Genomic DNA, 11471 nt, shown 5'->3' on the forward strand with positions numbered 1-11471 from the left:
AGTCTTACACAGATTATGTAGCCAACTTCCCTGATTTATTTATTTTTGAAACAGTTCTTTCTTTATTTGGCTGTGCCAGGTCTTAGTTACGGCACGTGGAATCTTTGATCTTTGTTGTGGGCTTCCCTGGTGGCTCAGTGGGTGAAGAATCTGCCTGCAATGAGGGAGACTTGGGTTCAATCCCTGGGTTGGGGAAGATCCCCGGGAGAAGGGCATGGCAACCCACTCCAGTGTTCTTGCCTGGAGAATCCCCATGGAAAGAGGAGCCTGGTGGGCTACAGTTCATGGGATCGCAAAGAGCTGGACATGACTGAGCGACCAAGCACAGCACAGTGGCAGGAGGGATCGTTAGTTGCAGCAGGAGAACTCTCTAATTGTGGCATGTGGGATTTAGTTCCCTGACCTGCGATCGAACCCAGGCCCCATGCATTGGGATGTAAGATCTTAGCCACTGGACCACTGCCGGGCCAGCCGGAAGATTTCAGCGAGCAACACGACGTGTTCCTTTAGGCTAAGAAATAAAGACACAGAACAGATGGGGTCGAGAGGATCGCTGCAGTCAGCGATAATTCTTTATTTCTCAGGGTTACATTTATACTAAACCAAGAAGAGAATCTTCAGAAGAGAAAATATTTAAAATATTTTTCCATATACATCACTTTGAGATAACAATCACCAGAACTCTCTGATAACATCAAGGGATAAGAAAGGCATCTCGTTTATCTTAAGGGTGGTCGTGAAAGGCTATCCATCTGCATCATTTGTGCATTCAAGGCTTGCTAATGTTCTGTTAAGATTTAACTTGGATAATAAATTCCAGAGAGGGGTGGCGGGACAGAGAGCTATGTCTGCGAACAGACCCTTGAGGATCAAGGCAGCTCCCAGAGCCAGCCTTTTGGTTCAGGTCGCTCCCCGCAGACCACCAGGGAAATCCCTCCCATGATTTCTTAAGGTCAAGCCCCTATCTCTCTCTCTCTCTCTCTCTCTCTCTCTCTCTCACACACACACACACACACACACACACACACACACATTGTCGGGTGATTCTGTTTCTCTGATAAAAATCTAACTGATCTTATTCCCAAATTACACAGCACCTAGGGGTGCACTCCTAGCCAGTCCTGTCTAGCACTGGAGCCCTTTGCATCTCAAGCCAAACTTGTCATCCTGCCTTTCCAATTCCCCCAGTCAGACCTGGCTCTGCCCACCCCCATCATACCTTCTGAGGCTCTCCACAAGATACTGCGTTTCTGTCTGTGAGACTTTAAGGATGTTTAAAGGTGAAGTATATGCTCGATTTGCAATGTTGTGTTAGTTGCAGGTGTACATCGAAGTGATTCAAATACACATATATGTTATTTTTTCCCATTCTTTTCCATTTTACATTATTGCAAGATAATGAATGTTGTTCCCTGTGCTGTACAGCAGATCCTTTTTTTGGGCCATCTTCTACCTGGCATGTGGGATCTTAATTCCCAGGCCAGGGATCAAACCCATGTCGCCTGCATTAGGAGCTCAGAGTCTTAACCACTGGACAACCAGGGGAGTACCAGTAAATCCTTCTTGTTTATCTGTTTTCTATATGGTAGTGTGTATCTGTGAATCCCATACTCCTAATTTATCCTTCCTCCACCATCCATCCAGCATCCACCAAAGAATTGATGTTTTTGAACTGTGGTGTTGGAGAAGACACTTGAGAGTCCCTTGGACAGCAAGAAGATCAAACCAATCAGTCCTAAAAGAAATCAGTATATTCATTGGAAGGACTGATATTGAAGCTGAAGCTCCAATATGTTGGCACCTGATGCGAAGAGCCAACTCACTGGAAAAGACGCTGATGCTGGGAAAGATTGAGGGCAGAAAGAGAAGGGGGAGACAGAGGATGAGATGGTTGGATGGCATCACCGACTCAATGGGCATGAGTTTGAGCAAACTCTGGGAGATGGTGAAGGACAGGGAAGCCTGGTGTGCTGCAGTCCATGGGGTCGCAAAGAGTTGGACACGACTGAGCTACTGAGCACCACCACCATCCGTGAGTCTTTGAAGATAAACTTCTTGAAAGCCGCGTGTGTGCTGCTGTTCTTCCCACGCTGTCTGCCCCACCTGCGCACCCCTCTTATTTCTTTCACTTCTCCCTGCCTCCTCCCTCCCCAAACCCACAGTCTGAGTTCTAAACCTCCATTTCTTGTCTGAGCTTCCACTTCCTGAGGACTTTGTCGCTGTCCCAGTTTAGCATCTTCTACTGCTCCACAGCATCTCATGTCACTGTTGATCTCTGCTGAGACAGGCACCTTCAGAGTGTAGGTAGGTGCAGGCCCCTGTCAGTCAAACAGAGCAGCAAGAGCTCTGAACTCGAAGTAGGCCCTGACCATTGCTTGACGGGGTGTCCTCTGGGCCAAGAAATTCCAGCAGTGAGACCAGGGGGACCTGTACAGAAGTAAAAGCATACACTCACGTGAGTCTCTAGTGCCCCAGTCCTGTGTCCTCAAGGAGTCCAAGCTCGTTCTGCTCGCCCCGGGGTAGACCAGTGTGTCTCAGAGACGAGGTGTTGAGGTAGGGAAGAGACTTTAATCGGAGAGCCAGCAGCATGAGAAGGTGGCAGGCCAATGCCTCAAAATAACCATCTTATTGGGGTCTGGAGGCCAGGTTCTTTTATAGATCAGAGATGAGGGGGCGGTGAGGAAGCAAAGTAAAAACGCCATGAATCTAACAAACATCTAGAATGGAAGCCTCAGGGCAGGGGATGTGTTAATTTCTTCCTTCCTGCCATCTGCAGGTGGACAGGGTTCTGAGCAGAAGCACCTTACTTTAACAGTCAGGCAGAGGGGCAGGACTCTCTGAGGCAAACCATTCTGTATGAATGTGGTAACCGAAGCAGTGAAAGGCGAGTCAAAGAAGCAGTCCTCCTACGGAGTCAGAATTGGCCTCCTCCCTGCAACACTGTGTCCATCAGGGCCACAGTGCCTTCCTTTCCATTCCCTGTGAAGAAGGAATTCATAGGGCCTGGACTCCATCTGAGGCCTGTCCATGCTGATCGTGCTCGGCCGCCTCTCCAGTGGACTCTGAACTCTTGCTTAGTGCCTGTGGGAACGACAATGGAAGGATAAGACCCCCTCCGGACAGGGGAACCTTGAAGATCGTATTCAGGTTACTCATCACCTAAGAGAAAACAGACACTAATCACCCCTGCCTCCGGACAGTATCTATCAGGATGTAAGCACAGGCTTATCGGTTATTAACTGGTTGGAATGTAACCGAGGGCTTATTGATTATTAACTGTTTGAACACATAACACGTGAATGATGGGGTTATTGTGATTGTATTTACCCTTCCTTTGTAAGCCTCAAGGGATTTGGGGTGGTGGGTTTGGACATGTACACATTGGGTATAAAAGATTTTCACAAATGCTGGTCGGGGCCCTTGGCTAAGAGGAGACTCTGCCTTGGGCCCGCCAGTGTAATAAACTGCACTCCACTATCTGCATTGTCCTTCTGAGTGAGTTTGTTTCCCGGAACGCATGGCTATAACACCTGCAAGTGTTGCCTTTCTGCTTCCCTGGTGGGGTCCCTGCAAAAACTCCATCTGAGAAAGTCAGACTGTGTTCTCCTCTCTTCCTTCCCTTGCCAGAGTAACTCTTTTAAGACGTGACACTCTGCATTCCCCTCCTCCGTGAAACAGGAAATGAGTGATACCCAAAAATTTGGCAAGGAGAAGACAGAGAGTGCAGAGAGAAGAAAATGTGCAGGTCCTCTGAACCCCTATAAAAGGAGAAGTTACGCCTACATATTATGTAAATAGCAAAGCTTTAATATTCCTGCCCCTGGCGAGTCCCCTGGGAAAGCCCAGGAAAGGGGCCCAGGCCGTCTGGAAGCTGCCTGTGGGAACTGCGAGGGGCTGGCAGGAGATGTCTCCATCAATTTTCTGGGCAGGGTTTGTGTAACTAATTCAGAGAAATTCAGATGACTCTGTGTTTTCTGGGAAGGTTCAGATCATATCATTATCCCTCCATGTGTAAACTTGGCCTCTGGGTCCTGCAGCCTTCCAGGAAGAACCTGGTAGGTAGGTTGGACAGGAATAAGAGTGGCTCATTGCTCACCAAGAGGCGGGCAGTGGCTGCTGAGAGTCAGCTCAGTGCAGCTGGGCGGTGTCCCCAGAGCTTCTGATGAGTCGTCACTGGCACCGGTAGCAAAGCGGGAGTCAGGCCCACACCCTCCAAAGGGACCCTGCTCTGGGATCTCTCCACCTCGTTGCGAGCCTTGGAGGTCAGGGCAGTGACTGATCTGCTCAGCACTGTTGTGCGTGTTGCTTTTAATATTTATTTCTTGACTTTTGGCTGCACTGGGTCTTTATTGCTACACTCACACTTTCTCTAGTTGCAGTGCGTGTAAGTGCAGTGAAGTGAAAGTTGCTCAGTTGTATCTGACTCTTTGCAACCCCATGGACATAGTCCATCGAATTCTCCAGGCCAGAATACTGGAGTGGGGAGCCATTCACTTCTCCAGGGGAATCTTCCCAGCCCAGGGATCAAACCAAGGTCTCCCGCACTGTGGGCAGATTCTTTACCTGCTGAGCCACAAGGGAAGCCCAAGAATACTGGAGTGGGTAGCCTATCCCTTCTCCAGCAGATTTTCCTGACCTGGGAATTGAACCAGGGTCTCCTGAATTGCAGGTGGGTTCTTTACCGACTAAGCTACGTGGACTCTGGAGTAAGGCCTGAGTGTGGGTTCAGTAGCTGTGGTGCACAGATTTAGTTGCCCTGAGGTATGTGAGATCCTTCCAGACCGGGGATCAAACCCATGTCTTCTGCATTAGCAGGCAGATTTTTAACCACTGGACCACCAGGGAAGTCCCCACGCAGCACCTTTGAACACCCTTAGGATATCTGGGAAGTTCTCAGGTTATCAGTCCTGCCCCTTCTAGAAAACTCCAGTTCCCAGCCCCCATCACTGTCCTGTTATTTAGTCTGAGCCAAGTCTCCTTCTCTGAGCTGAAAAATCTTGAAAAATTTTACATCTAAGAACCACCAGGAGTTCCCCCTCAGATCTCAGTTTTTCAATAATTTCTCATGAGGGATTCACTTCGTTATACAGCAGAAAGTAATGCAACATTGTAAAGCAACTATACCTTAATTAAAGAAAAGAAAAAAACAATGGGTGGGGGGTGATGGAAATCACTTGAAGATGTTAAAAAATAAAATACTCATAAGGGAAATCAGCCCCATATAATCAAAAGAATTTTATGTTATGTATCGTAAAAGTTAACACATATTATCCCACCTACCTGGCCTGTAACTGAGTCACCAAAATATTTTGTTCTTTACTTGATTCTTAATTCTTTTACAGTTCATTATTTCACTCTTATAAACGCTTATTGTCCTTGTAATAAATCTTTTGGGGAAAAAAGACTGAAAAAAAAAAAAAAAAAGGGAAAGAAGTCTTTAAAAATACAAACTGCTAAAAGGATTCTCTAGCCCAAATTCTAATAATCACAGCCTCCTTAAAATTGCTTGCCAAAGGCAAATACAGATTTTGAAAGACTTCCACAAATAATGAAAGGCTTTAGTCATCCAAATGAGTAAGCAATTTATTTCAACTGATTTTTATAAACTAGTGAGTTTTCCATCCTACCTGATTTATGACTAAAACTTTAAAATGAAAACTAAGGAGAAAAAAAGCACATATTATTCTAATTCTCTTTCTCTGCAAACATTTATATGAATATCCTTTCAGATATATTCTTTACCTTGTTCACTGGTTCCTTTTGTTTTAAAACATATATTTGAATTTTTTTCAGACATGTAGTCTGATTACTGTTACTCTTTGTGTTTGGAAAATGTATACTGGAACTACTGAAATTAAAAGATGCTCACTCCTTGGAAGGGAAGCTAGACAGTGTATTAAAACGCAAAAACATCACTTTGCCAACAAAGGTCAATATAGTCAAAGCTATGGTTTTTCCAGTAGTTGTGTATGGATGAGGACTGGATCATAAAGAAGGCTGAGCACCAAAGAATAGATGCTTTCAAACTGTGGTGCTGGAGAAGACTCTTGAGATTCCCTTGGACAGCAAGGAGATCAAAACAATCAATCCTAAAGGAAATCAACCCTGAATATTCATCGGAAGGACTGAAGCTCCAGTACTTTGGTCACCTGATGCAAAGAACTGACTCATTGGAAAAGACCCTGATGCTGGGAAAGACTGAAGGCAGGAGGAGAAGGGAGAGGCAGAGGATGAGATGGTTAGATAGCATCACTGACTTCCTGCATATGAGTTTGAGCAAACTCTGGGAGATAGTGAAGGACAGGGGAGCCTGGCATGCTGCAGTCTATGGGGTTGAAAAGACTTAGTGACTGAACATTGAACTTAGCCACTCCCAGGACTTATCAACTAAACGACAAAAATACTGGAACCTCTTGTCAGATGTATACTGTTTGTCTGGGAGAAACAAAGACCTTTCTTCTCTTTGTGTCTGTTTTTGGAGAGTTGTTATGGACTGAATGTGTCCTTTCCAAGTTCATACGTAAAAACCCCAACCCTCCATCCCCTCCACCCAACCCACCCCAGGGCAGAATTTGGAAAGTAATTAGGGTTAGGTGAGGCCACGAGGATGGGGGGTGCCCATGGTGAGATTAGTGACTTTTCTGTAAGTCAGTGTTAACCTAAATAAACCTATCAGGCATTAATCAAGCAAAAAAATGTTTATTTGGGATCAAAGACTTGCAATTCAGAGCACACAGATTCCAGTAGCATTTTTAAACAGTGTCCCACTAGAGACTAAAAGTCAGGGGCTTTTAAAGGCAAAGGAAGAAGTTTGCATCACAAAGAATTTTAATTAGAGTTGGAAGCAGAAGCTAGTCTTGGCTAAACAACTTTGAGTGCCAAGGCTCTCACTCAAGGGAGTAAGGGTTCCTTCCTGTGACAAGTCGCAGGTGTTCTTGCAGAGTCCCTGCAATATTTATGGTTTCCCAGTTCAAAAGTTCATGATTCCACCTGGTGCAGACGAGTGTAAAGGTCAACCTCTTTAATGGCCTCCTAGTTTCCTTAAAAAAAAAAAACCTCTTGACATAACTTCATTTTATTTCACATTTCATACCAGGAAGAGAGCTCTAAGCAGAACCTGACCATGCTGATACCCTGGTCACGGATTTCCAGCCCCACAGCTGGGACAATTTCAGTTGTTTAAACCACCTGTTGCTGTTCAGTTGCCAAGTCACACCCCACTCACTCACACCCCATGCACTGCAGCACGCCAAGCTCCCCTGTCCTTCACTACCTCCTGGAGTTTGCTCAAACTCGTGCCCTTTGAGTTGGTGATGCCATCCAACCATCTCATCCTCTGTTGCTCCCTTCTCCTGCCCTCAATCATTCCCAGCATTGGGTTTTTTCCCCCAGTGAGTCACCCCTCTCATCAGGTGGCCAAAGTATTGGAGCTTCAGCGTTAGTCCTTCCAATGAATATTCAAGATTGATTTCCTTTAGGAACCACCTAGTCTTACGGTGTTTTGTTATGGTGGCCTGGGCTAAGACAAAGGGTCTTTTAAAAAAATTGTTTTTGATGTGAACCATTTTTAAAGTCTTCACTGAGTTTGTTACAACATTGCTTCTTGTTTTAAATGTTTTTGTTTTTTGGCCACAAAGCACAGTGGCCCCTGACCAGGGGGAGAACCCATAATCCCTGCAATGGAAGGCAAAGGCTTAACCACTGAACCACCAGGGAAGTCCCAAGACAAAGGGTCCTGATCTCCGGCTGTGACAATGTGTATAGAAGAGCTCATAAAACAGGTGTCAGGAACTGAAGTGAGTAAGTCACCTGGCTTCTGTTCAGTGGATACCCCTCTCACTTTACAGAGATTATTTAGGGAACAGCAATAGTCAACATTTCCAGAAGTCAGTGCTTGGGCTGTCAGGATATAATCTCCTCTCAAGAACTAAGTCCCAGGTAATGCAGTTCCTGTTCTACAAGTCACTCAGAAGTTGCCAGTCAGCGTTTCTGGGTCAGAACCGTATTGCCCCATGGAGGAAATACAATTCCAGCCACAAGTAAACAAACCTGATGTTTTAATCCATCTGGGAAGCCTTCCTGGGAGCAAATGAATGATTCCCCTGGGGCTTTGTGAACTGGTGAGTCCATTCTAGGGGCTTTCATTCCTTCCGTTGACAGTGCCCAGTGATGTATGGACCCAGGCTGGGACCTCTGAGCTCTCAGATGGTTGACCCAAGAGCCCCTCCTCTCCATGTGGGGTCCTGCCTGGGATCCCCTCTTCTTGGGAGATGCATGACTTTCCTATTGATGCTGTAAGAAAATTTCCCAAACTTAGTGGCTTAATGGACATGAAATCGAGCAAATTTCAAAAGATCGTAAAGGACAGGGAAGCCTGGCATGCTGCAGTCCACGGGGTCACAAATGGACACGACTTAGCAACTGAACAACAACAACAGAGGCTGGAAGTCCACAAGAGGTTAACAGGGCTGCCTTCCTTCTGGAGATTCTAGGGGAAATCAGTTTCCTTGCCTTATCCCACTTCTAGAGGCTGCCTGCATTCCTTGGCTTGCAGCCTCTTCCTCTGTCTTTAAAGCCAGAATTGTAGTGTCTTCAACTCTCTCCAGTCTCTGGTGCTGGAGCTGAAGCTCCAATACTTTGACCACCTGATATGAAGAGCTGGCTCATTGGAAAAGACCCTGTCGCTGGGAAAGACTGAAGGCAGGAGGAGAAGGGGGTGACAGAGGATGAGAGGGTTGGATGGCATCATGGACTCAAGGGACACGAGTTTGAGCAAGCTCCGGGAGCTGGTGAAGGACAGGGAAGCCTGCTGTGCTGCAGTTCATGGGGTCGCAGAGTCAGACACAACTGACAACAACAATACTATCATAAATCTATTTGTTAAGGCTTTTTATATATTAGGATATGCATTCAACATAATAGTCAAATTTTGTATATGTTGCAAAATGATCTCTACAGTAAGTCTATTTAATATCCATCACCACACAGTTATAGAATTTCTTTCTTGTGATGAGAAATTTTAAGATCTACTCTCTTAGCAACTTTTCAGCATGTAATACCATATTATTAACTATAGCTACCTGTATGTTATGTCCTGAAGACTTAATTGTTTTAAAACTGGATGTTTGCACCTTCTGATTGCCCTCACAAGTTTCACCCCCACCCTCTGCCTCTGAAAACCACCAATCTGTTCTCTGTACTTATGGGTTTAGTTTTTTCTTTCTTCTTCTTCTTCTTCTTCTTTTTTTTTTTTTAAGATTCTATATATAATTGAGATCATATGGTGTTTGTCTTTCTATGTTTGACTTATTTCACTTGACATGGTACCTTCAAGGCCCATCCAGGTTGTCACACATGGCAGGATCTCCTTTTTTTTTTTTTTACAGCTGAATAATATTCCATTGGATGTGAGAGCTGAACTGTGAAGAAAGCTGAGTGCTGAAGAATTGATGCTTTTTAACTGTGGTGTTGGAAAAGACTCTTGAGTCCCTTGGACTGCAAGGAGATCCAACCAGTCCATCCTCAAGGAGATCAGTCTTGGGTGTTCATTGGAAGGACTGATACTGAAGCTGAAACTCCAGTACTTTGGCCACCTCATGCGAAGAGTTGACTCATTGGAAAAGACCCTGATGCTGGGAGGGATTGGGGGCAGGAGGAGAAGGGGACGACAGAGGATGAGATGGCTGGATGGCATCACCGACTCAATGGACATGGGTTTGGGTGAACTCTGGGAGCTGGTGATGGACAGGGAGGCCTGGCATGCTGCAGTTCGTGGGGTTACAAAGTGTCGGACACGACTGAGCGACTGAACTAAACTGAACCCAATGTTAGGATCCTTATAAGGAATGGGGTGAGGCAGGAGTGTCAGAAAAGGAGATGTGTTCATTGATGGATGCATGAATAAAGAAAATGTGGTATACATGCAACGGAATATTCAGTTCAGTTCAGTCGCTCAGTCGTGTCCAACACTTTGTGACCCCATGAACTGCAGCATGCCAGGCCTCCCTGTCCATCACCAACTCCCAGAGTTCACCCAAACCCATGTCCATTGAGTCGGTGATGCCATCCAACCATCTCATCCTCTTTTGTCCCCTTCTCCTCCCACCTTCAATCTTTCCCAGCATCAGGGTCTTTCCCAATGAGTCAGTTCTTCGCATCAGGTGGCCAAAGTATTGGAGTTTCAGCTTCAACTTCAGTCCTTCCAATGAACACCCAGGACTGATCTCCTTTAGGATGGACTGGTTGGATCTCCTTGCAGTCTAAGGGACTCTCAAGAGTCTTCTCCAACACCACAGTTCAAAAACATCAATTATTTGGTGCTCAGCTTTCTTTATAGTCCAACTCTCACATCCATACATAACTACTGGAAAAACCATAGCTTTGACTGGATGGACCTTTGTTGGCAAAGTAATGCCTCTGCTTTTTAATATGCTGTCTAGGTTGGTCAAAACTTTTCTTCCAAGGAGCAAGCGTCTTTAAATTTCAAGGCTGCAATCACCATCTGCAGTGATTTTGGAGTCACTGTTTCCCCATCCATTTGCCATGAAGTGATGGGACCAGATGCCATGATCTTAGTTTTCTGAATATTGAGCCTTAAGTCAACATTTTCACTCTTCTCTTTCACTTTCATCTAGAGGCTCTTGAGATCTTCTTCACTTTCTACCATAAGTGTGGTGTCATCTGCATATCTGAGGTTATTGATATTTCTCCCAGCAATCTTGATTCCAGCTGTGCTTTATCCAGTCCAGTGGTTCTCATTATGTACTCTGCATACATTGGGTATCCATACATAATTGAGGAAATCTCCCCATCTCAAGATCTTTAACCTAATCACACCCGAAAAGTCCACTTTTCCAAGTAAGGTAACATATACATAGGTTGTGGGGATTAGGATGTGGGCAAATTTGGGGACCATTATTCACCCCACCAATGGGGCTGCACAGAAAGACACCAGACAGGTTGGCAGACACTCTCAGCATCTCTGGTCTCTTGCACCAATTCAGTCTTGCATGGCACCCGAAACCCAGGACACTCACACCTCTAAAGTCTGGCATCCCCAGGGAGCCAGCATACCAGCACCCCCCGTCTCTCAAAATCTGAAGGCTGCAATCCTTGCAGGGCTGTTCCTCCTAGGGCTGGCATTCATCCTTTTCTTGTTAAACTCAGTGCACCATTAGCTTGGTGGGTGTAAAAGCCTACATTAAAAAAAAAAAGAGGCGATAGAAGAATAATCTCGTTTTCTGGAGCTTGGCAACCCCCTCAAGTATTCTTGCCCGGGAAATCCCACAGAGGAGCCTGGCGGGCTACAGTCCATAGGGTCGCAAAGTCGGACGTGACTTAACTGAACAACAACTGGAGCTTGGGGCAGGACAGGTGAGGGTGGAGAGGGTCTGTGGCACTTTCTAGTAACGTGTATACACTCATCTGCAAACAAGACTGACTTTCTGGTCGCAAAAGAGCACTCGTTGAGC

The sequence above is a fragment of the Dama dama genome, chromosome 31 (assembly GCF_033118175.1).
Source record: "Dama dama isolate Ldn47 chromosome 31, ASM3311817v1, whole genome shotgun sequence".
Classification (NCBI taxonomy): domain Eukaryota; kingdom Metazoa; phylum Chordata; class Mammalia; order Artiodactyla; family Cervidae; genus Dama; species Dama dama.